Raw genomic sequence first — 27,438 nt, 5'->3', positions numbered from 1 at the left:
TGGAGGTTTTAAGTCGTTTCGTCAAAAAATCGAAAAATATAAGAACTATTCAAAAATTTAGTTTTTTTCTTTTCGCCCTCGTAAGCTGGCAACACCACAACGTCAGAACGCTATATCTGATATTGTAAAAAAGCTGCACAAATTATCTTTCTCTGAGTGCAAACAGCAGAACTCTTCCTAAAATAGCTTAAAAGATATTAGCGGTTGAACACTAATGTTTTAGGAATTATGACAAAAAAATGTTGATAATTAATGAAAAATCGTTTTGTGAAGTATACAAAGGCGGTTCTTCCAAGCCAATTGATATACAGCTGTCAACCTGATATTTCTAAAAACGCAGACGTCTGTTCTACTGAAACCATATAAGAATAACCTACATTCATGGAGGTTTTAAGTCGTTTCGTCCAAAAATCGAAAAATATAAAAACTATTCAAAAATTTAGTTTTTTTCTTATCGCCCTCGTAAGCTGGCAACACCACATTGTCAGAACGCTATATCTGATATTGTAAAAAAGCTGAACAAATTATCTTTCTCTGAGTGCAAACAGCAGAACTCTACCTAAAATAGCTTAAAGGATATTAGCGGTTCAATACCAATGTTTTAGGAATTATGACAAAAAAATGTTGATAATTAATTAAAAATCGTTTTGTGAAGTATACAAAGGCGGTTCTTCCAAGCCAATTGATAAACAGCTGTCAACCTGATATTTCTAAAAACGCAGACGTCTGTTCTACTGAAACCATATCAGAAAAACCTACATTCATGGAGGTTTTAAGTCGTTTCGTCAAAAAATCGAAAAATATAAAAACTATTCAAAAATTTAGTTTTTTTCTTTTCGCCCTCGTAAGCTGGCAACACCACAACGTCAGAACGCTATATCTGATATTGTAAAAAAGCTGCACAAATTATCTTTCTCTGAGTGCAAACAGCAGAACTCTACCTAAAATAGCTTAAAAGATATTAGCGGTTCAATACCAATGTTTTAGGAATTATGACAAAAAAATGTTGATAATTAATTAAAAATCGTTTTGTGAAGTATACAAAGGCGGTTCTTCCAAGCCAATTGATATACAGCTGTCAACCTGATATTTCTAAAAACGCAGACGTCTGTTCTACTGAAACCATATAAGAATAACCTACATTCATGGAGGTTTTAAGTCGTTTCGTCAAAAAATCGAAAAATATAAAAACTATTCAAAAATTTAGTGTTTTTCTTTTCGCCCTCGTAAGCTGGCAACACCACAACGTCAGAACGCTATATCTGATATTGTAAAAAAGCTGAACAAATTATCTTTCTCTGAGTGCAAACAGCAGAATTCTACCTAAAATAGCTTAAAAGATATTAGCGGTTCAATACCAATGTTTTAGGAATTATGACAACAAAATGTTGATAATTAATGAAAAATCGTTTTGTGAAGTATACAAAGGCGGTTCTTCCAAGCCAATTGATATACAGCTGTCAACCTGATATTTCTAAAAACGCAGACGTCTGATCTACTGAAACCATATAAGAATAACCTACATTCATGGAGGTTTTAAGTCGTTTCGTCAAATAATCGAAAAATATAAAAACTATTCAAAAATTTAGTTTTTTTCTTTTCGCCCTCGTAAGCTGGCAACACCACAACGTCAGAACGCTATATCTGATATTGTAAAAACGCTGAACAAATTATCTTTCTCTGAGTGCAAACAGCAGAACTCTACCTAAAATAGCTTAAAAGATATTAGCGGTTCAATACCAATGTTTTAGGAATTATGACAAAAAAATGTTGATAATTAATTAAAAATCGTTTTGTGAAGTATACAAAGGCGGTTCTTCCAAGCCAATTGATATACAGCTGTCAACCTGATATTTCTAAAAACGCAGACGTCTGTTCTACTGAAACCATATAAGAATAACCTACATTCATGGAGGTTTTAAGTCGTTTCGTCAAAAAAATCGAAAAATATAAAAACTATTCAAAAATTTAGTGTTTTTCTTTTCGCCCTCGTAAGCTGGCAACACCACAACGTCAGAACGCTATATCTGATATTGTAAAAAATCTGAACAAATTATCTTTCTCTGAGTGCAAACAGCAGAACTCTACCTAAAATAGCTTAAAAGATATTAGCGGTTCAATACCAATGTTTTAGGAATTATGACAACAAAATGTTGATAATTAATGAAAAATCGTTTTGTGAAGTATACAAAGGCGGTTCTTCCAAGCCAATTGATATACAGCTGTCAACCTGATATTTCTAAAAACGCAGACGTCTGATCTACTGAAACCATATAAGAATAACCTACATTCATGGAGGTTTTAAGTCGTTTCGTCAAATAATCGAAAAATATAAAAACTATTCAAAAATTTAGTTTTTTTCTTTTCCCCTCGTAAACTTGCAACACCACAATGACAGAACGCTATATCTGATATTGTAAAAAAGCTGAACAAATTATCTTTCTCTGAGTGCAAACAGCAGAACTCTAACTAAAATAGCTTAAACGATATTAGCGGTTCAATACCAATGTTTTAGGAATTATGACAACAAAATGTTGATAATTAATGAAAAATCGTTTTGTGAAGTATACAAAGGCGGTTCTTCCAAGCCAATTGATATACAGCTGTCAACCTGATATTTCTAAAAACGCAGACGTCTGTTCTACTGAAACCATATAAGAATAACCTACATTCATGGAGGTTTTAAGTCGTTTCGTCAGAAAATCGAAAAATATAAAAACTATTCAAAAATTTAGTTTTTTTTCTTCTCGCCCTGGTAAACTGGCAACACCACAACGTCAGAACGCTATATCTGATATTGTAAAAAAGCTGCACAAATTATCTTTCTCTGAGTGCAAACAGCAGAACTCTACCTAAAATAGCTTAAAAGATATTAGCGGTTCAATACCAATGTTTTAGGAATTATGACAAAAAAATGTTGATAATTAATTAAAAATCGTTTTGTGAAGTATACAAAGGCGGTTCTTCCAAGCCAATTGATATACAGCTGTCAACCTGATATTTCTAAAAACGCAGACGTCTGTTCTACTGAAACCATATAAGAATAACCTACATTCATGGAGGTTTTAAGTCGTTTCGTCAAAAAATCGAAAAATATATAAAAACTATTCAAAAATTTAGTGTTTTTCTTTTCGCCCTCGTAAGCTGGCAACACCACAACGTCAGAACGCTATATCTGATATTGTAAAAAAGCTGAACAAATTATCTTTCTCTGAGTGCAAACAGCAGAATTCTACCTAAAATAGCTTAAAAGATATTAGCGGTTCAATACCAATGTTTTAGGAATTATGACAACAAAATGTTGATAATTAATGAAAAATCGTTTTGTGAAGTATACAAAGGCGGTTCTTCCAAGCCAATTGATATACAGCTGTCAACCTGATATTTCTAAAAACGCAGACGTCTGATCTACTGAAACCATATAAGAATAACCTACATTCATGGAGGTTTTAAGTCGTTTCGTCAAATAATCGAAAAATATAAAAACTATTCAAAAATTTAGTTTTTTTCTTTTCGCCCTCGTAAGCTGGCAACACCACAACGTCAGAACGCTATATCTGATATTGTAAAAACGCTGAACAAATTATCTTTCTCTGAGTGCAAACAGCAGAACTCTACCTAAAATAGCTTAAAAGATATTAGCGGTTCAATACCAATGTTTTAGGAATTATGACAAAAAAATGTTGATAATTAATTAAAAATCGTTTTGTGAAGTATACAAAGGCGGTTCTTCCAAGCCAATTGATATACAGCTGTCAACCTGATATTTCTAAAAACGCAGACGTCTGTTCTACTGAAACCATATAAGAATAACCTACATTCATGGAGGTTTTAAGTCGTTTCGTCAAAAAAATCGAAAAATATAAAAACTATTCAAAAATTTAGTGTTTTTCTTTTCGCCCTCGTAAGCTGGCAACACCACAACGTCAGAACGCTATATCTGATATTGTAAAAAATCTGAACAAATTATCTTTCTCTGAGTGCAAACAGCAGAACTCTACCTAAAATAGCTTAAAAGATATTAGCGGTTCAATACCAATGTTTTAGGAATTATGACAACAAAATGTTGATAATTAATGAAAAATCGTTTTGTGAAGTATACAAAGGCGGTTCTTCCAAGCCAATTGATATACAGCTGTCAACCTGATATTTCTAAAAACGCAGACGTCTGATCTACTGAAACCATATAAGAATAACCTACATTCATGGAGGTTTTAAGTCGTTTCGTCAAATAATCGAAAAATATAAAAACTATTCAAAAATTTAGTTTTTTTCTTTTCCCCTCGTAAACTTGCAACACCACAATGACAGAACGCTATATCTGATATTGTAAAAAAGCTGAACAAATTATCTTTCTCTGAGTGCAAACAGCAGAACTCTAACTAAAATAGCTTAAACGATATTAGCGGTTCAATACCAATGTTTTAGGAATTATGACAACAAAATGTTGATAATTAATGAAAAATCGTTTTGTGAAGTATACAAAGGCGGTTCTTCCAAGCCAATTGATATACAGCTGTCAACCTGATATTTCTAAAAACGCAGACGTCTGTTCTACTGAAACCATATAAGAATAACCTACATTCATGGAGGTTTTAAGTCGTTTCGTCAGAAAATCGAAAAATATAAAAACTATTCAAAAATTTAGTTTTTTTCTTCTCGCCCTGGTAAACTGGCAACACCACAACGTCAGGACGCTATATCTGATAATTTAATAAAGCTAAGTAAACTATCTTTCTCTGAGTGTAAACAGCAGATCTCTAACTAAAATAGCTTAAAAGATATTAGCGGTTCAATACCAATGTTTTAGGAATTATGACAAAAAAATGTTGATAATTAATGAAAAATCGTTTTGTGAAGTATACAAAGGCGGTTCTTCCAAGCCAATTGATATACAGCTGTCAACCTGATATTTCTAAAAACGCAGACGTCTGTTCTACTGAAACCATATAAGAATAACCTACATTCATGGAGGTTTTAAGTCGTTTCGTCAAAAAATCGAAAAATATAAAAACTATTCAAAAATTTAGTTTTTTTCTTTTCGCCCTCGTAAACTGTCAACACCACAATGACAGAACGCTATATCTGATATTGTTAAAAAGCTGAACAAATTATCTTTTTCTGAGTGCAAACAGCAGAACTCTAACTAAAATAGCTTAAACGATATTAGCGGTTCAATACCAATGTTTTAGGAATTATGACAACAAAATGTTGATAATTAATGAAAAATCGTTTTGTGAAGTATAAAAGGCGGTTCTTCCAAGCCAATTGATATACAGCTGTCAACCTGATATTTCTAAAAACGCAGACGTCTGTTCTACTGAAACCATATAAGAATAACCTACATTCATGGAGGTTTTAAGTCGTTTCGTCAAAAAATCGAAAAATATAAAAACTATTCAAAAATTTAGTGTTTTTCTTTTCGCCCTCGTAAGCTGGCAACACCACAACGTCAGAACGCTATATCTGATATTGTAAAAACGCTGAACAAATTATCTTTCTCTGAGTGCAAACAGCAGAACTCTACCTAAAATAGCTTAAAAGATATTAGCGGTTCAATACCAATGTTTTAGGAATTATGACAAAAAAATGTTGATAATTAATTAAAAATCGTTTTGTGAAGTATACAAAGGCGGTTCTTCCAAGCCAATTGATATACAGCTGTCAACCTGATATTTCTAAAAACGCAGACGTCTGTTCTACTGAAACCATATAAGAATAACCTACATTCATGGAGGTTTTAAGTCGTTTCGTCAAAAAATCGAAAAATATAAAAACTATTCAAAAATTTAGTGTTTTTCTTTTCGCCCTCGTAAGCTGGCAACACCACAACGTCAGAACGCTATATCTGATATTGTAAAAAATCTGAACAAATTATCTTTCTCTGAGTGCAAACAGCAGAACTCTACCTAAAATAGCTTAAAAGATATTAGCGGTTCAATACCAATGTTTTAGGAATTATGACAACAAAATGTTGATAATTAATGAAAAATCGTTTTGTGAAGTATACAAAGGCGGTTCTTCCAAGCCAATTGATATACAGCTGTCAACCTGATATTTCTAAAAACGCAGACGTCTGATCTACTGAAACCATATAAGAATAACCTACATTCATGGAGGTTTTAAGTCGTTTCGTCAAATAATCGAAAAATATAAAAACTATTCAAAAATTTAGTTTTTTTCTTTTCGCCCTCGTAAGCTGGCAACACCACAACGTCAGAACGCTATATCTGATATTTTAAAAAAGCTGAACAAATTATCTTTCTCTGAGTGCAAACAGCAGAACTCTAACTAAAATAGCTTAAACGATATTAGCGGTTCAATACCAATGTTTTAGGAATTATGACAACAAAATGTTGATAATTAATGAAAAATCGTTTTGTGAAGTATACAAAGGCGGTTCTTCCAAGCCAATTGATATACAGCTGTCAACCTGATATTTCTAAAAACGCAGACGTCTGTTCTACTGAAACCATATAAGAATAACCTACATTCATGGAGGTTTTAAGTCGTTTCGTCAAAAAATCGAAAAATATAAAAACTATTCAAAAATTTAGTTTTTTTCTTTTCGACCTCGTAAGCTGGCAACACCACAACGTCAGAACGCTATATCTGATATTGTAAAAAAGCTGAACAAATTATCTTTCTCTGAGTGCAAACAGCAGAACTCTACCTAAAATAGCTTAAAAGATATTAGCGGTTCAATACCAATGTTTTAGGAATTATGACAACAAAATGTTGATAATTAATGAAAAATCGTTTTGTGAAGTATACAAAGGCGGTTCTTCCAAGCCAATTGATATACAGCTGTCAACCTGATATTTCTAAAAACGCAGACGTCTGATCTACTGAAACCATATAAGAATAACCTACATTCATGGAGGTTTTAAGTCGTTTCGTCAAATAATCGAAAAATATAAAAACTATTCAAAAATTTAGTTTTTTTCTTTTCCCCTCGTAAACATGCAACACCACAATGACAGAACGCTATATCTGATATTGTAAAAAAGCTGAACAAATTATCTTTCTCTGAGTGCAAACAGCAGAACTCTAACTAAAATAGCTTAAACGATATTAGCGGTTCAATACCAATGTTTTAGGAATTATGACAACAAAATGTTGATAATTAATGAAAAATCGTTTTGTGAAGTATACAAAGGCGGTTCTTCCAAGCCAATTGATATACAGCTGTCAACCTGATATTTCTAAAAACGCAGACGTCTGTTCTACTGAAACCATATAAGAATAACCTACATTCATGGAGGTTTTAAGTCGTTTCGTCAGAAAATCGAAAAATATAAAAACTATTCAAAAATTTAGTTTTTTTCTTCTCGCCCTGGTAAACTGGCAACACCACAACGTCAGGACGCTATATCTGATAATTTAATAAAGCTAAGTAAACTATCTTTCTCTGAGTGTAAACAGCAGAACTCTACCTAAAATAGCTTAAAAGATATTAGCGGTTCAATACCAATGTTTTAGGAATTATGACAAAAAAATGTTGATAATTAATTAAAAATCGTTTTGTGAAGTATACAAAGGCGGTTCTTCCAAGCCAATTGATATACAGCTGTCAACCTGATATTTCTTAAAACGCAGACGTCTGTTCTACTGAAACCATATAAGAATAACCTACATTCATGGAGGTTTTAAGTCGTTTCGTCAAAAAATCGAAAAATATAAAAACTATTCAAAAATTTAGTGTTTTTCTTTTCGCCCTCGTAAGCTGGCAACACCACAACGTCAGAACGCTATATCTGATATTGTAAAAAAGCTGAACAAATTATCTTTCTCTGAGTGCAAACAGCAGAATTCTACCTAAAATAGCTTAAAAGATATTAGCGGTTCAATACCAATGTTTTAGGAATTATGACAACAAAATGTTGATAATTAATGAAAAATCGTTTTGTGAAGTATACATAGGCGGTTCTTCCAAGCCAATTGATATACAGCTGTCAACCTGATATTTCTAAAAACGCAGACGTCTGATCTACTGAAACCATATAAGAATAACCTACATTCATGGAGGTTTTAAGTCGTTTCGTCAAATAATCGAAAAATATAAAAACTATTCAAAAATTTAGTTTTTTTCTTTTCCCCTCGTAAACTTGCAACACCACAATGACAGAACGCTATATCTGATATTGTAAAAAAGCTGAACAAATTATCTTTCTCTGAGTGCAAACAGCAGAACTCTAACTAAAATAGCTTAAACGATATTAGCGGTTCAATACCAATGTTTTAGGAAGTATGACAACAAAATGTTGATAATTAATGAAAAATCGTTTTGTGAAGTATACAAAGGCGGTTCTTCCAAGCCAATTGATATACAGCTGTCAACCTGATATTTCTAAAAACGCAGACGTCTGTTCTACTGAAACCATATAAGAATAACCTACATTCATGGAGGTTTTAAGTCGTTTCGTCAAAAAATCGAAAAATATAAAAACTATTCAAAAATTTAGTTTTTTTCTTTTCCCCTCGTAAACTGGCATCACCACAATGACAGAACGCTATATCTGATATTGTTAAAAAGCTGAACAAATTATCTTTTTCTGAGTGCAAACAGCAGAACTCTAACTAAAATAGCTTAAACGATATTAGCGGTTCAATACCAATGTTTTAGGAATTATGACAACAAAATGTTGATAATTAATGAAAAATCGTTTTGTGAAGTATACAAAGGCGGTTCTTCCAAGCCAATTGATATACAGCTGTCAACCTGATATTTCTAAAAACGCAGACGTCTGTTCTACTGAAACCATATAAGAATAACCTACATTCATGGAGGTTTTAAGTCGTTTCGTCAAAAAATCGAAAAATATAAAAACTATTCAAAAATTTAGTGTTTTTCTTTTCGCCCTCGTAAGCTGGCAACACCACAACGTCAGAACGCTATATCTGATATTGTAAAAAAGCTGAACAAATTATCTTTCTCTGAGTGCAAACAGCAGAATTCTACCTAAAATAGCTTAAAAGATATTAGCGGTTCAATACCAATGTTTTAGGAATTATGACAACAAAATGTTGATAATTAATGAAAAATCGTTTTGTGAAGTATACATAGGCGGTTCTTCCAAGCCAATTGATATACAGCTGTCAACCTGATATTTCTAAAAACGCAGACGTCTGATCTACTGAAACCATATAAGAATAACCTACATTCATGGAGGTTTTAAGTCGTTTCGTCAAATAATCGAAAAATATAAAAACTATTCAAAAATTTAGTTTTTTTCTTTTCCCCTCGTAAACTTGCAACACCACAATGACAGAACGCTATATCTGATATTGTAAAAAAGCTGAACAAATTATCTTTCTCTGAGTGCAAACAGCAGAACTCTAACTAAAATAGCTTAAACGATATTAGCGGTTCAATACCAATGTTTTAGGAATTATGACAACAAAATGTTGATAATTAATGAAAAATCGTTTTGTGAAGTATACAAAGGCGGTTCTTCCAAGCCAATTGATATACAGCTGTCAACCTGATATTTCTAAAAACGCAGACGTCTGTTCTACTGAAACCATATAAGAATAACCTACATTCATGGAGGTTTTAAGTCGTTTCGTCAGAAAATCGAAAAATATAAAAACTATTCAAAAATTTAGTTTTTTTCTTCTCGCCCTGGTAAACTGGCAACACCACAACGTCAGGACGCTATATCTGATAATTTAATAAAGCTAAGTAAACTATCTTTCTCTGAGTGTAAACAGCAGATCTCTAACTAAAATAGCTTAAAAGATATTAGCGGTTCAATACCAATGTTTTAGGAATTATGACAAAAAAATGTTGATAATTAATGAAAAATCGTTTTGTTAAGTATACAAAGGCGGTTCTTCCAAGCCAATTGATATACAGCTGTCAACCTGATATTTCTAAAAACGCAGACGTCTGTTCTACTGAAACCATATAAGAATAACCTACATTCATGGAGGTTTTAAGTCGTTTCGTCAAAAAATCGAAAAATATAAAAACTATTCAAAAATTTAGTTTTTTTCTTTTCGACCTCGTAAGCTGGCAACACCACAACGTCAGAACGCTATATCTGATATTGTAAAAAAGCTGAACAAATTATCTTTCTCTGAGTGCAAACAGCAGAACTCTACCTAAAATAGCTTAAAAGATATTAGCGGTTCAATACCAATGTTTTAGGAATTATGACAAAAAAATGTTGATAATTAATTAAAAATCGTTTTGTGAAGTATACAAAGGCGGTTCTTCCAAGCCAATTGATATACAGCTGTCAACCTGATATTTCTAAAAACGCAGACGTCTGTTCTACTGAAACCATATAAGAATAACCTACATTCATGGAGGTTTTAAGTCGTTTCGTCAAAAAATCGAAAAATATAAAAACTATTCAAAAATTTAGTGTTTTTCTTTTCGCCCTCGTAAGCTGGCAACACCACAACGTCAGAACGCTATATCTGATATTGTAAAAAAGCTGAACAAATTATCTTTCTCTGAGTGCAAACAGCAGAATTCTACCTAAAATAGCTTAAAAGATATTAGCGGTTCAATACCAATGTTTTAGGAATTATGACAACAAAATGTTGATAATTAATGAAAAATCGTTTTGTGAAGTATACATAGGCGGTTCTTCCAAGCCAATTGATATACAGCTGTCAACCTGATATTTCTAAAAACGCAGACGTCTGATCTACTGAAACCATATAAGAATAACCTACATTCATGGAGGTTTTAAGTCGTTTCGTCAAATAATCGAAAAATATAAAAACTATTCAAAAATTTAGTTTTTTTCTTTTCCCCTCGTAAACTTGCAACACCACAATGACAGAACGCTATATCTGATATTGTAAAAAAGCTGAACAAATTATCTTTCTCTGAGTGCAAACAGCAGAACTCTAACTAAAATAGCTTAAACGATATTAGCGGTTCAATACCAATGTTTTAGGAAGTATGACAACAAAATGTTGATAATTAATGAAAAATCGTTTTGTGAAGTATACAAAGGCGGTTCTTCCAAGCCAATTGATATACAGCTGTCAACCTGATATTTCTAAAAACGCAGACGTCTGTTCTACTGAAACAATATAAGAATAACCTACATTCATGGAGGTTTTAAGTCGTTTCGTCAAAAAATCGAAAAATATAAAAACTATTCAAAAATTTAGTTTTTTTCTTTTCGCCCTCGTAAGCTGGCAACACCACAACGTCAGAACGCTATATCTGATATTTTAAAAAAGCTGAACAAATTATCTTTCTCTGAGTGCAAACAGCAGAACTCTAACTAAAATAGCTTAAACGATATTAGCGGTTCAATACCAATGTTTTAGGAATTATGACAACAAAATGTTGATAATTAATGAAAAATCGTTTTGTGAAGTACACAAAGGCGGTTCTTCCAAGCCAATTGATATACAGCTGTCAACCAGATATTTCGAAAACCACAGACGTCTGTTCTACTTAAAGCATATCAGAATAACCTTCATTCATGGAGGTTTTAAGTCGTTTCGTCAGAAAATCGAAAAATATAAAAACTATTCAAAAATTTAGTTTTTTTCTTCTCGCCCTGGTAAACTGGCAACACCACAACGTCAGGACGCTATATCTGATAATTTAATAAAGCTAAGTAAACTATCTTTCTCTGAGTGTAAACAGCAGATCTCTAACTAAAATAGCTTAAAAGATATTAGCGGTTCAATACCAATGTTTTAGGAATTATGACAAAAAAATGTTGATAATTAATGAAAAATCGTTTTGTGAAGTATACAAAGGCGGTTCTTCCAAGCCAATTGATATACAGCTGTCAACCTGATATTTCTAAAAACGCAGACGTCTGTTCTACTGAAACCATATAAGAATAACCTACATTCATGGAGGTTTTAAGTCGTTTCGTCAAAAAATCGAAAAATATAAAAACTATTCAAAAATTTAGTTTTTTTCTTTTCCCCTCGTAAACTGTCAACACCACAATGACAGAACGCTATATCTGATATTGTTAAAAAGCTGAACAAATTATCTTTTTCTGAGTGCAAACAGCAGAACTCTAACTAAAATAGCTTAAACGATATTAGCGGTTCAATACCATGTTTTAGGAATTATGACAACAAAATGTTGATAATTAATGAAAAATCGTTTTGTGAAGTATACAAAGGCGGTTCTTCCAAGCCAATTGATATACAGCTGTCAACCTGATATTTCTAAAACGCAGACGTCTGTTCTACTGAAACCATATAAGAATAACCTACATTCATGGAGGTTTTAAGTCGTTTCGTCAAAAAATCGAAAAATATAAAAACTATTCAAAAATTTAGTTTTTTTCTTTTCGCCCTCGTAAGCTGGCAACACCACAACGTCAGAACGCTATATCAGATATTTTAAAAAAGCTGAACAAATTATCTTTCTCTGAGTGCAAACAGCAGAACTCTAACTAAAATAGCTTAAACGATATTAGCGGTTCAATACCAATGTTTTAGGAATTATGACAACAAAATGTTGATAATTAATGAAAAATCGTTTTGTGAAGTATACAAAGGCAGTTCTTCCAAGCCAATTGATAAACAGCTGTCAACCTGATATTTCTAAAAACGCAGACGTCTGTTCTACTGAAACCATATCAGAATAACCTACATTCATGGAGGTTTTAAGTCGTTTCGTCAAAAAATCGAAAAATATAAGAACTATTCAAAAATTTAGTTTTTTTCTTATCGCCCTCGTAAGCTGGCAACACCACATTGTCAAAACACTATATCTGATATTGTAAAAAAGCTGAACAAATTATCTTTCTCTGAGTGCAAACAGCAGAACTCTACCTAAAATAGCTTAAAAGATATTAGCGGTTCAATACCAATGTTTTAGGAATTATGACAAAAAAATGTTGATAATTAATGAAAAATCGTTTTGTGAAGTATACAAAGGCGGTTCTTCCAAGCCAATTGATATACAGCTGTCAACCTGATATTTCTAAAAACGCAGACGTCTGTTCTACTGAAACCATATAAGAATAACCTACATTCATGGAGGTTTTAAGTCGTTTCGTCAAAAAATCGAAAAATATAAAAACTATTCAAAAATTTAGTTTTTTTCTTTTCCCCTCGTAAACTGTCAACACCACAATGACAGAACGCTATATCTGATATTGTTAAAAAGCTGAACAAATTATCTTTTTCTGAGTGCAAACAGCAGAACTCTAACTAAAATAGCTTAAACGATATTAGCGGTTCAATACCATGTTTTAGGAATTATGACAACAAAATGTTGATAATTAATGAAAAATCGTTTTGTGAAGTATACAAAGGCGGTTCTTCCAAGCCAATTGATATACAGCTGTCAACCTGATATTTCTAAAACGCAGACGTCTGTTCTACTGAAACCATATAAGAATAACCTACATTCATGGAGGTTTTAAGTCGTTTCGTCAAAAAATCGAAAAATATAAAAACTATTCAAAAATTTAGTTTTTTTCTTTTCGCCCTCGTAAGCTGGCAACACCACAACGTCAGAACGCTATATCAGATATTTTAAAAAAGCTGAACAAATTATCTTTCTCTGAGTGCAAACAGCAGAACTCTAACTAAAATAGCTTAAACGATATTAGCGGTTCAATACCAATGTTTTAGGAATTATGACAACAAAATGTTGATAATTAATGAAAAATCGTTTTGTGAAGTATACAAAGGCAGTTCTTCCAAGCCAATTGATAAACAGCTGTCAACCTGATATTTCTAAAAACGCAGACGTCTGTTCTACTGAAACCATATCAGAATAACCTACATTCATGGAGGTTTTAAGTCGTTTCGTCAAAAAATCGAAAAATATAAGAACTATTCAAAAATTTAGTTTTTTTCTTATCGCCCTCGTAAGCTGGCAACACCACATTGTCAAAACACTATATCTGATATTGTAAAAAAGCTGAACAAATTATCTTTCTCTGAGTGCAAACAGCAGAACTCTACCTAAAATAGCTTAAAAGATATTAGCGGTTCAATACCAATGTTTTAGGAATTATGACAAAAAAATGTTGATAATTAATGAAAAATCGTTTTGTGAAGTATACAAAGGCGGTTCTTCCAAGCCAATTGATATACAGCTGTCAACCTGATATTTCTAAAAACGCAGACGTCTGTTCTACTGAAACCATATAAGAATAACCTACATTCATGGAGGTTTCAAGTCGTTTCGTCAAAAAATCGAAAAATATAAAAACTATTCAAAAATTTAGTTTATTTCTTATCGCCCTCGTAAGCTGGCAACACCACATTGTCAGAACGCTATATTTGATATTGTAAAAAAGTTGAACAAATTATCTTTTTCTGAGTGCAAACAGCAGAACTCTAACTAAAATAGCTTAAAAGATATTAGCGGTTCAATACCAATGTTTTAGGAATTATGACAAAAAAATGTTGATAATTAATGAAAAATCGTTTTGTGAAGTATACAAAGGCGGTTCTTCCAAGCCAATTGATATACAGCTGTCAACCTGATATTTCTAAAAACGCAGACGTCTGTTCTACTGAAACCATATAAGAATAACCTACATTCATGGAGGTTTCAAGTCGTTTCGTCAAAAAATCGAAAAATATAAAAACTATTCAAAAATTTAGTTTATTTCTTATCGCCCTCGTAAGCTGGCAACACCACATTGTCAGAACGCTATATTTGATATTGTAAAAAAGTTGAACAAATTATCTTTCTCTGAGTGCAAACAGCAGAACTCTACCTAAAATAGCTTAAAAGATATTAGCGGTTCAATACCAATGTTTTAGGAATTATGACAAAAAAATGTTGATAATTAATTAAAAATCGTTTTGTGAAGTATACAAAGGCGGTTCTTCCAAGCCAATTGATAAACAGCTGTCAACCTGATATTTCTAAAAACGCAGACGTCTGTTCTACTGAAACCATATAAGAATAACCTACATTCATGGAGGTTTTAAGTCGTTTCGTCAAAAAATCGAAAAATATAAAAACTATTCAAAAATTTAGTTTTTTTCTTTTCGCCCTCGTAAGCTGGCAACACCACATTGTCAGAACGCTATATCTGATATTGTAAAAAAGCTGAACAAATTATCTTTCTCTGAGTGCAAACAGCAGAACTCTACCTAAAATAGCTTAAAAGATATTAGCGGTTCAATACCAATGTTTTAGGAATTATGACAAAAAAATGTTGATAATTAATGAAAAATCGTTTTGTGAAGTATACAAAGGCGGTTCTTCCAAGCCAATTGATAAACAGCTGCCAACCTGATATTTCTAAAAACGCAGACGTCTGTTCTACTGAAACCATATAAGAATAACCTACATTCATGGAGGTTTTAAGTCGTTTCGTCAAAAAATCGAAAAATATAAAAACTATTCAAAAATTTAGTTTTTTTCTTTTCGCCCTCGTAAGCTGGCAACACCACAACGTCAGAACGCTATATCTGATATTGTAAAAAAGCTGCACAAATTATCTTTCTCTGAGTGCAAACAGCAGAACTCTACTTAAAATAGCTTAAAAGATATTAGCGGTTGAATACCAATGTTTTAGGAATTATGACAAAAAAATGTTGATAATTAATTAAAAATCGTTTTGTGAAGTATACAAAGGCGGTTCTTCCAAGCCAATTGATATACAGCTGTCAACCTGATATTTCTAAAAACGCAGACGTCTGTTCTACTGAAACCATATAAGAATAACCTACATTCATGGAGGTTTCAAGTCGTTTCGTCAAAAAATCGAAAAATATAAAAACTATTCAAAAATTTAGTTTATTTCTTATCGCCCTCGTAAGCTGGCAACACCACATTGTCAGAACGCTAAATTTGATATTGTAAAAAAGTTGAACAAATTATCTTTCTCTGAGTGCAAACAGCAGAACTCTACCTAAAATAGCTTAAAAGATATTAGCGGTTCAATACCAATGTTTTAGGAATTATGACAAAAAAATGTTGATAATTAATTAAAAATCGTTTTGTGAAGTATACAAAGGCGGTTCTTCCAAGCCAATTGATAAACAGCTGTCAACCTGATATTTCTAAAAACGCAGACGTCTGTTCTACTGAAACCATATAAGAATAACCTACATTCATGGAGGTTTTAAGTCGTTTCGTCAAAAAATCGAAAAATATAAAAACTATTCAAAAATTTAGTTTTTTTCTTTTCGCCCTCGTAAGCTGGCAACACCACATTGTCAGAACGCTATATCTGATATTGTAAAAAAGCTGAACAAATTATCTTTCTCTGAGTGCAAACAGCAGAACTCTACCTAAAATAGCTTAAAAGATATTAGCGGTTCAATACCAATGTTTTAGGAATTATGACAAAAAAATGTTGATAATTAATGAAAAATCGTTTTGTGAAGTATACAAAGGCGGTTCTTCCAAGCCAATTGATAAACAGCTGCCAACCTGATATTTCTAAAAACGCAGACGTCTGTTCTACTGAAACCATATAAGAATAACCTACATTCATGGAGGTTTTAAGTCGTTTCGTCAAAAAATCGAAAAATATAAAAACTATTCAAAAATTTAGTTTTTTTCTTTTCGCCCTCGTAAGCTGGCAACACCACAACGTCAGAACGCTATATCTGATATTGTAAAAAAGCTGCACAAATTATCTTTCTCTGAGTGCAAACAGCAGAACTCTACTTAAAATAGCTTAAAAGATATTAGCGGTTGAATACCAATGTTTTAGGAATTATGACAAAAAAATGTTGATAATTAATTAAAAATCGTTTTGTGAAGTATACAAAGGCGGTTCGTCCAAGCCAATTGATATACAGCTGTCAACCTGATATTTCTAAAAACGCAGACGTCTGTTCTACTGAAACCATATAAGAATAACCTACATTCATGGAGGTTTTAAGTCGTTTCGTCAAAAAATCGAAAAATATAAAAACTATTCAAAAATTTAGTTTTTTTCTTATCGCCCTCGTAAGCTGGCAACACCACATTGTCAGAACGCTATATCTGATATTGTAAAAAAGCTGAACAAATTATCTTTCTCTGAGTGCAAACAGCAGAACTCTACCTAAAATAGCTTAAAAGATATTAGCGGTTCAATACCAATGTTTTAGGAATTATGACAAAAAAATGTTGATAATTAATGAAAAATCGTTTTGTGAAGTATACAAAGGCGGTTCTTCCAAGCCAATTGATATACAGCTGTCAACCTGATATTTCTAAAAACGCAGACGTCTGATCTACTGAAACCATATAAGAATAACCTACATTCATGGAGGTTTTAAGTCGTTTCGTCAAAAAATCGAAAAATATAAAAACTATTCAAAAATTTAGTTTTTTTCTTTTCGCCCTCGTAAGCTGGCAACACCACAACGTCAGAACGCTATATCTGATATTGTAAAAAAGCTGCACAAATTATCTTTCTCTGAGTGCAAACAGCAAAACTCTGTTACCAATGGTTGAATACCAATGTTTTAGGAATTATGACAAAAAAATGTTGATAATTAATTAAAAATCGTTTTGTGAAGTATACAAAGGCGGTTCTTCCAAGCCAATTGATATACAGCTGTCAACCTGATATTTCTAAAAACGCAGACGTCTGTTCTACTGAAACCATATAAGAATAACCTACATTCATGGAGGTTTTAAGTCGTTTCGTCAAAAAATCGAAAAATATAAAAACTATTCAAAAATTTAGTTTTTTTCTTATCGCCCTCGTAAGCTGGCAACACCACATTGTCAGAACGCTATATCTGATATTGTAAAAAAGCTGAACAAATTATCTTTCTCTGAGTGCAAACAGCAGAACTCTACCTAAAATAGCTTAAAAGATATTAGCGGTTCAATACCAATGTTTTAGGAATTATGACAAAAAAATGTTGATAATTAATTAAAAATCGTTTTGTGAAGTATACAAAGGCGGTTCTTCCAAGCCAATTGATAAACAGCTGTCAACCTGATATTTCTAAAAACGCAAACGTCTGTTCTACTGAAACCATATAAGAATAACCTACATTCATGGAGGTTTTAAGTCGTTTCGTCAAAAAATCGAAAAATATAAAAACTATTCAAAAATTTAGTTTTTTTTCTTTTCGCCCTCGTAAGCTGGCAACACCACAACGTCAGAACGCTATATCTGATATTGTAAAAAAGCTGCACAAATTATCTTTCTCTGAGTGCAAACAGCAGAACTCTACTTAAAATAGCTTAAAAGATATTAGCGGTTGAATACCAATGTTTTAGGAATTATGACAAAAAAATGTTGATAATTAATTAAAAATCGTTTTGTGAAGTATACAAAGGCGGTTCGTCCAAGCCAATTGATATACAGCTGTCAACCTGATATTTCTAAAAACGCAGACGTCTGTTCTACTGAAACCATATAAGAATAACCTACATTCATGGAGGTTTTAAGTCGTTTCGTCAAATAATCGAAAAATATAAAAACTATTCAAAAATTTAGTTTTTTTCTTTTCCCCTCGTAAACTTGCAACACCACAATGACAGAACGCTATATCTGATATTGTAAAAAAGCTGAACAAATTATCTTTCTCTGAGTGCAAACAGCAGAACTCTAACTAAAATAGCTTAAACGATATTAGCGGTTCAATACCAATGTTTTAGGAAGTATGACAACAAAATGTTGATAATTAATGAAAAATCGTTTTGTGAAGTATACAAAGGCGGTTCTTCCAAGCCAATTGATATACAGCTGTCAACCTGATATTTCTAAAAACGCAGACGTCTGTTCTACTGAAACCATATAAGAATAACCTACATTCATGGAGGTTTCAAGTCGTTTCGTCAAAAAATCGAAAAATATAAAAACTATTCAAAAATTTAGTTTATTTCTTATCGCCCTCGTAAGCTGGCAACACCACATTGTCAGAACGCTATATTTGATATTGTAAAAAAGTTGAACAAATTATCTTTCTCTGAGTGCAAACAGCAGAACTCTACCTAAAATAGCTTAAAAGATATTAGCGGTTCAATACCAATGTTTTAGGAATTATGACAAAAAAATGTTGATAATTAATTAAAAATCGTTTTGTGAAGTATACAAAGGCGGTTCTTCCAAGCCAATTGATAAACAGCTGTCAACCTGATATTTCTAAAAACGCAGACGTCTGTTCTACTGAAACCATATAAGAATAACCTACATTCATGGAGGTTTTAAGTCGTTTCGTCAAAAAATCGAAAAATATAAAAACTATTCAAAAATTTAGTTTTTTTCTTTTCGCCCTCGTAAGCTGGCAACACCACATTGTCAGAACGCTATATCTGATATTGTAAAAAAGCTGAACAAATTATCTTTCTCTGAGTGCAAACAGCAGAACTCTACCTAAAATAGCTTAAAAGATATTAGCGGTTCAATACCAATGTTTTAGGAATTATGACAAAAAAATGTTGATAATTAATGAAAAATCGTTTTGTGAAGTATACAAAGGCGGTTCTTCCAAGCCAATTGATAAACAGCTGCCAACCTGATATTTCTAAAAACGCAGACGTCTGTTCTACTGAAACCATATAAGAATAACCTACATTCATGGAGGTTTTAAGTCGTTTCGTCAAAAAATCGAAAAATATAAAAACTATTCAAAAATTTAGTTTTTTTCTTTTCGCCCTCGTAAGCTGGCAACACCACAACGTCAGAACGCTATATCTGATATTGTAAAAAAGCTGCACAAATTATCTTTCTCTGAGTGCAAACAGCAGAACTCTACTTAAAATAGCTTAAAAGATATTAGCGGTTGAATACCAATGTTTTAGGAATTATGACAAAAAAATGTTGATAATTAATTAAAAATCGTTTTGTGAAGTATACAAAGGCGGTTCTTCCAAGCCAATTGATATACAGCTGTCAACCTGATATTTCTAAAAACGCAGACGTCTGTTCTACTGAAACCATATAAGAATAACCTACATTCATGGAGGTTTCAAGTCGTTTCGTCAAAAAATCGAAAAATATAAAAACTATTCAAAAATTTAGTTTATTTCTTATCGCCCTCGTAAGCTGGCAACACCACATTGTCAGAACGCTAAATTTGATATTGTAAAAAAGTTGAACAAATTATCTTTCTCTGAGTGCAAACAGCAGAACTCTACCTAAAATAGCTTAAAAGATATTAGCGGTTCAATACCAATGTTTTAGGAATTATGACAAAAAAATGTTGATAATTAATTAAAAATCGTTTTGTGAAGTATACAAAGGCGGTTCTTCCAAGCCAATTGATAAACAGCTGTCAACCTGATATTTCTAAAAACGCAGACGTCTGTTCTACTGAAACCATATAAGAATAACCTACATTCATGGAGGTTTTAAGTCGTTTCGTCAAAAAATCGAAAAATATAAAAACTATTCAAAAATTTAGTTTTTTTCTTTTCGCCCTCGTAAGCTGGCAACACCACATTGTCAGAACGCTATATCTGATATTGTAAAAAAGCTGAACAAATTATCTTTCTCTGAGTGCAAACAGCAGAACTCTACCTAAAATAGCTTAAAAGATATTAGCGGTTCAATACCAATGTTTTAGGAATTATGACAAAAAAATGTTGATAATTAATGAAAAATCGTTTTGTGAAGTATACAAAGGCGGTTCTTCCAAGCCAATTGATAAACAGCTGCCAACCTGATATTTCTAAAAACGCAGACGTCTGTTCTACTGAAACCATATAAGAATAACCTACATTCATGGAGGTTTTAAGTCGTTTCGTCAAAAAATCGAAAAATATAAAAACTATTCAAAAATTTAGTTTTTTTCTTTTCGCCCTCGTAAGCTGGCAACACCACAACGTCAGAACGCTATATCTGATATTGTAAAAAAGCTGCACAAATTATCTTTCTCTGAGTGCAAACAGCAGAACTCTACTTAAAATAGCTTAAAAGATATTAGCGGTTGAATACCAATGTTTTAGGAATTATGACAAAAAAATGTTGATAATTAATTAAAAATCGTTTTGTGAAGTATACAAAGGCGGTTCGTCCAAGCCAATTGATATACAGCTGTCAACCTGATATTTCTAAAAACGCAGACGTCTGTTCTACTGAAACCATATAAGAATAACCTACATTCATGGAGGTTTTAAGTCGTTTCGTCAAAAAATCGAAAAATATAAAAACTATTCAAAAATTTAGTTTTTTTCTTATCGCCCTCGTAAGCTGGCAACACCACATTGTCAGAACGCTATATCTGATATTGTAAAAAAGCTGAACAAATTATCTTTCTCTGAGTGCAAACAGCAGAACTCTACCTAAAATAGCTTAAAAGATATTAGCGGTTCAATACCAATGTTTTAGGAATTATGACAAAAAAATGTTGATAATTAATGAAAAATCGTTTTGTGAAGTATACAAAGGCGGTTCTTCCAAGCCAATTGATATACAGCTGTCAACCTGATATTTCTAAAAACGCAGACGTCTGATCTACTGAAACCATATAAGAATAACCTACATTCATGGAGGTTTTAAGTCGTTTCGTCAAAAAATCGAAAAATATAAAAACTATTCAAAAATTTAGTTTTTTTCTTTTCGCCCTCGTAAGCTGGCAACACCACAACGTCAGAACGCTATATCTGATATTGTAAAAAAGCTGCACAAATTATCTTTCTCTGAGTGCAAACAGCAAAACTCTGTTACCAATGGTTGAATACCAATGTTTTAGGAATTATGACAAAAAAATGTTGATAATTAATTAAAAATCGTTTTGTGAAGTATACAAAGGCGGTTCTTCCAAGCCAATTGATATACAGCTGTCAACCTGATATTTCTAAAAACGCAGACGTCTGTTCTACTGAAACCATATAAGAATAACCTACATTCATGGAGGTTTTAAGTCGTTTCGTCAAAAAATCGAAAAATATAAAAACTATTCAAAAATTTAGTTTTTTTCTTATCGCCCTCGTAAGCTGGCAACACCACATTGTCAGAACGCTATATCTGATATTGTAAAAAAGCTGAACAAATTATCTTTCTCTGAGTGCAAACAGCAGAACTCTACCTAAAATAGCTTAAAAGATATTAGCGGTTCAATACCAATGTTTTAGGAATTATGACAAAAAAATGTTGATAATTAATTAAAAATCGTTTTGTGAAGTATACAAAGGCGGTTCTTCCAAGCCAATTGATAAACAGCTGTCAACCTGATATTTCTAAAAACGCAAACGTCTGTTCTACTGAAACCATATAAGAATAACCTACATTCATGGAGGTTTTAAGTCGTTTCGTCAAAAAATCGAAAAATATAAAAACTATTCAAAAATTTAGTTTTTTTCTTTTCGCCCTCGTAAGCTGGCAACACCACAACGTCAGAACGCTATATCTGATATTGTAAAAAAGCTGCACAAATTATCTTTCTCTGAGTGCAAACAGCAGAACTCTACTTAAAATAGCTTAAAAGATATTAGCGGTTGAATACCAATGTTTTAGGAATTATGACAAAAAAATGTTGATAATTAATTAAAAATCGTTTTGTGAAGTATACAAAGGCGGTTCGTCCAAGCCAATTGATATACAGCTGTCAACCTGATATTTCTAAAAACGCAGACGTCTGTTCTACTGAAACCATATAAGAATAACCTACATTCATGGAGGTTTTAAGTCGTTTCGTCAAATAATCGAAAAATATAAAAACTATTCAAAAATTTAGTTTTTTTCTTTTCCCCTCGTAAACTTGCAACACCACAATGACAGAACGCTATATCTGATATTGTAAAAAAGCTGAACAAATTATCTTTCTCTGAGTGCAAACAGCAGAACTCTAACTAAAATAGCTTAAACGATATTAGCGGTTCAATACCAATGTTTTAGGAAGTATGACAACAAAATGTTGATAATTAATGAAAAATCGTTTTGTGAAGTATACAAAGGCGGTTCTTCCAAGCCAATTGATATACAGCTGTCAACCTGATATTTCTAAAAACGCAGACGTCTGTTCTACTGAAACAATATAAGAATAACCTACATTCATGGAGGTTTTAAGTCGTTTCGTCAAAAAATCGAAAAATATAAAAACTATTCAAAAATTTAGTTTTTTTCTTTTCGCCCTCGTAAGCTGGCAACACCACAACGTCAGAACGCTATATCTGATATTTTAAAAAAGCTGAACAAATTATCTTTCTCTGAGTGCAAACAGCAGAACTCTAACTAAAATAGCTTAAACGATATTAGCGGTTCAATACCAATGTTTTAGGAATTATGACAACAAAATGTTGATAATTAATGAAAAATCGTTTTGTGAAGTACACAAAGGCGGTTCTTCCAAGCCAATTGATATACAGCTGTCAACCAGATATTTCGAAAACCACAGACGTCTGTTCTACTTAAAGCATATCAGAATAACCTTCATTCATGGAGGTTTTAAGTCGTTTCGTCAGAAAATCGAAAAATATAAAAACTATTCAAAAATTTAGTTTTTTTCTTCTCGCCCTGGTAAACTGGCAACACCACAACGTCAGGACGCTATATCTGATAATTTAATAAAGCTAAGTAAACTATCTTTCTCTGAGTGTAAACAGCAGATCTCTAACTAAAATAGCTTAAAAGATATTAGCGGTTCAATACCAATGTTTTAGGAATTATGACAAAAAAATGTTGATAATTAATGAAAAATCGTTTTGTGAAGTATACAAAGGCGGTTCTTCCAAGCCAATTGATATACAGCTGTCAACCTGATATTTCTAAAAACGCAGACGTCTGTTCTACTGAAACCATATAAGAATAACCTACATTCATGGAGGTTTTAAGTCGTTTCGTCAAAAAATCGAAAAATATAAAAACTATTCAAAAATTTAGTTTTTTTCTTTTCCCCTCGTAAACTGTCAACACCACAATGACAGAACGCTATATCTGATATTGTTAAAAAGCTGAACAAATTATCTTTTTCTGAGTGCAAACAGCAGAACTCTAACTAAAATAGCTTAAACGATATTAGCGGTTCAATACCATGTTTTAGGAATTATGACAACAAAATGTTGATAATTAATGAAAAATCGTTTTGTGAAGTATACAAAGGCGGTTCTTCCAAGCCAATTGATATACAGCTGTCAACCTGATATTTCTAAAACGCAGACGTCTGTTCTACTGAAACCATATAAGAATAACCTACATTCATGGAGGTTTTAAGTCGTTTCGTCAAAAAATCGAAAAATATAAAAACTATTCAAAAATTTAGTTTTTTTCTTTTCGCCCTCGTAAGCTGGCAACACCACAACGTCAGAACGCTATATCAGATATTTTAAAAAAGCTGAACAAATTATCTTTCTCTGAGTGCAAACAGCAGAACTCTAACTAAAATAGCTTAACGATATTAGCGGTTCAATACCAATGTTTTAGGAATTATGACAACAAAATGTTGATAATTAATGAAAAATCGTTTTGTGAAGTATACAAAGGCAGTTCTTCCAAGCCAATTGATAAAACAGCTGTCAACCTGATATTTCTAAAAACCGCAGACGTCTGTTCTACTGAAACCATATCAGAATAACCTACATTCATGGAGGTTTTAAGTCGTTTCGTCAAAAAATCGAAAAATATAAGAACTATTCAAAAATTTAGTTTTTTTCTATCGCCCTCGTAAGCTGGCAACACCACATTGTCAAAACACTATATCTGATATTGTAAAAAAGCTGAACAAATTATCTTTCTCTGAGTGCAAACAGCAGAACTCTACCTAAAATAGCTTAAAAGATATTAGCGGTTCAATACCAATGTTTTAGGAATTATGACAAAAAAATGTTGATAATTAATGAAAAATTCGTTTTGTGAAGTATACAAAGGCGGTTCTTCCAAGCCAATTGATATACAGCTGTCAACCTGATATTTCTAAAAAACGCAGACGTCTGTTCTACTGAAACCCATATAAGAATAACCTACATTCATGGAGGTTTCAAGTCGTTTCGTCAAAAAATCGAAAAATATAAAAACTATTCAAAAATTTAGTTTATTTCTTATCGCCCTCGTAAGCTGGCAACACCACATTGTCAGAACGCTATATTTGATATTGTAAAAAAGTTGAACAAATTATCTTTTTCTGAGTGCAAACAGCAGAACTCTAACTAAAATAGCTTAAAAGATATTAGCGGTTCAATACCAATGTTTTAGGAATTATGACAAAAAAATGTTGATAATTAATGAAAAATCGTTTTGTGAAGTATACAAAGGCGGTTCTTCCAAGCCAATTGATATACAGCTGTCAACCTGATATTTCTAAAAACGCAGACGTCTGTTCTACTGAAACCATATAAGAATAACCTACATTCATGGAGGTTTCAAGTCGTTTCGTCAAAAAAATCGAAAAATATAAAAACTATTCAAAAATTTAGTTTATTTCTTATCGCCCTCGTAAGCTGGCAACACCACATTGTCAGAACGCTATATTTGATATTGTAAAAAAGTTGAACAAATTATCTTTCTCTGAGTGCAAACAGCAGAACTCTACCTAAAATAGCTTAAAAGATATTAGCGGTTCAATACCAATGTTTTAGGAATTATGACAAAAAAATGTTGATAATTAATTAAAAATCGTTTTGTGAAGTATACAAAGGCGGTTCTTCCAAGCCAATTGATAAACAGCTGTCAACCTGAATATTTCTAAAAAACGCAGACGTTCTGTTCTACTGAAACCATATAAGAATAACCTACATTCATGGAGGTTTTTAAGTCGTTTCGTCAAAAAAATCGAAAAATATAAAAAACTATTCAAAAATTTAGTTTTTTTCTTTTCGCCCTCGTAAGCTGGCAACACCACATTGTCAGAACGCTATATCTGATATTGTAAAAAAGCTGAACAAATTATCTTTCTCTGAGTGCAAACAGCAGAACTCTACCTAAAATAGCTTAAAAGATATTAGCGGTTCAATACCAATGTTTTAGGAATTATGACAAAAAAATGTTGATAATTAATGAAAAATCGTTTTGTGAAGTATACAAAGGCGGTTCTTCCAAGCCAATTGATAAAACAGCTGCCAACCTGATATTTCTAAAAACGCAGACGTCTGTTCTACTGAAACCATATAAGAATAACCTACATTCATGGAGGTTTTAAGTCGTTTCGTCAAAAAATCGAAAAATATAAAAACTATTCAAAAATTTAGTTTTTTTTCTTTTCGCCCTCGTAAGCTGGCAACACCACAACGTCAGAACGCTATATCTGATATTGTAAAAAGCTGCACAAATTATCTTTCTCTGAGTGCAAACAGCAGAACTCTACTTAAAATAGCTTAAAAGATATTAGCGGTTGAATACCAATGTTTAGGGAATTTATGACAAAAAAATGTTGATAATTAATTAAAAATCGTTTTGTGAAGTATACAAAGGCGGTTCTTCCAAGCCAATTGATATACAGCTGTCAACCTGATATTTCTAAAAACGCAGACGTCTGTTCTACTGAAACCATATAAGAATAACCTACATTCATGGAGGTTTCAAGTCGTTTCGTCAAAAAATCGAAAAATATAAAAAACTATTCAAAAATTTAGTTTATTTCTTATCGCCCTCGTAAGCTGGCAACACACACATTGTCAGAACGCTAAATTTGATATTGTAAAAAAGTTTGAACAAATTATCTTTCTCTGAGTGCAAACAGCAAGAACTCTACCTAAAATAGCTTAAAAGATATTAGCGGTTCAATACCAATGTTTTAGGAATTATGACAAAAAAATGTTGATAATTAATTAAAAATCGTTTTGTGAAGTATACAAAGGCGGTTCTTCCAAGCCAATTGATAAACAGCTGTCAACCTGATATTTCTAAAAACGCAGACGTCTGTTCTACTGAAACCATATAAGAATAACCTACATTCATGGAGGTTTTAAGTCGTTTCGTCAAAAAATCGAAAAATATAAAAACTATTCAAAAATTTAGTTTTTTTTCTTTTCGCCCTCGTAAGCTGGCAACACCCACATTGTCAGAACGCTATATCTGATATTGTAAAAAAGCTGAACAAATTATCTTTCTCTGAGTGCAAACAGCAGAACTCTACCTAAAATAGCTTTAAAAGATATTAGCGGTTCAATACCAATGTTTTAGGAATTATGACAAAAAAATGTTGATAATTAATGAAAAATCGTTTTGTGAAGTATACAAAGGCGGTTCTTCCAAGCCAATTGATAAACAGCTGCCAACCTGATATTTCTAAAAACGCAGACGTCTGTTCTACTGAAACCATATAAGAATAACCTACATTCATGGAGGTTTTAAGTCGTTTCGTCAAAAAAATCGAAAAATATAAAAACTATTCAAAAATTTAGTTTTTTTCTTTTCGCCCTCGTAAGCTGGCAACACCACAACGTCAGAACGCTATATCTGATATTGTAAAAAAAGCTGCACAAATTATCTTTCTCTGAGTGGCAAACAGCAGAACTCTACTTAAAATAGCTTAAAAGATATTAGCGGTTGAATACCAATGTTTTAGGAATTATGACAAAAAAATGTTGATAATTAATTAAAAATCGTTTTGTGAAGTATACAAAGGCGGTTCGTCCAAGCCAATTGATATACAGCTGTCAACCTGATATTTCTAAAAACGCAGACA

The sequence above is a fragment of the Metopolophium dirhodum genome, chromosome 1, assembly GCF_019925205.1.
Source record: "Metopolophium dirhodum isolate CAU chromosome 1, ASM1992520v1, whole genome shotgun sequence".
NCBI lineage: Eukaryota > Metazoa > Arthropoda > Insecta > Hemiptera > Aphididae > Metopolophium > Metopolophium dirhodum.
This window is presented reverse-complemented; position numbering follows the sequence as displayed.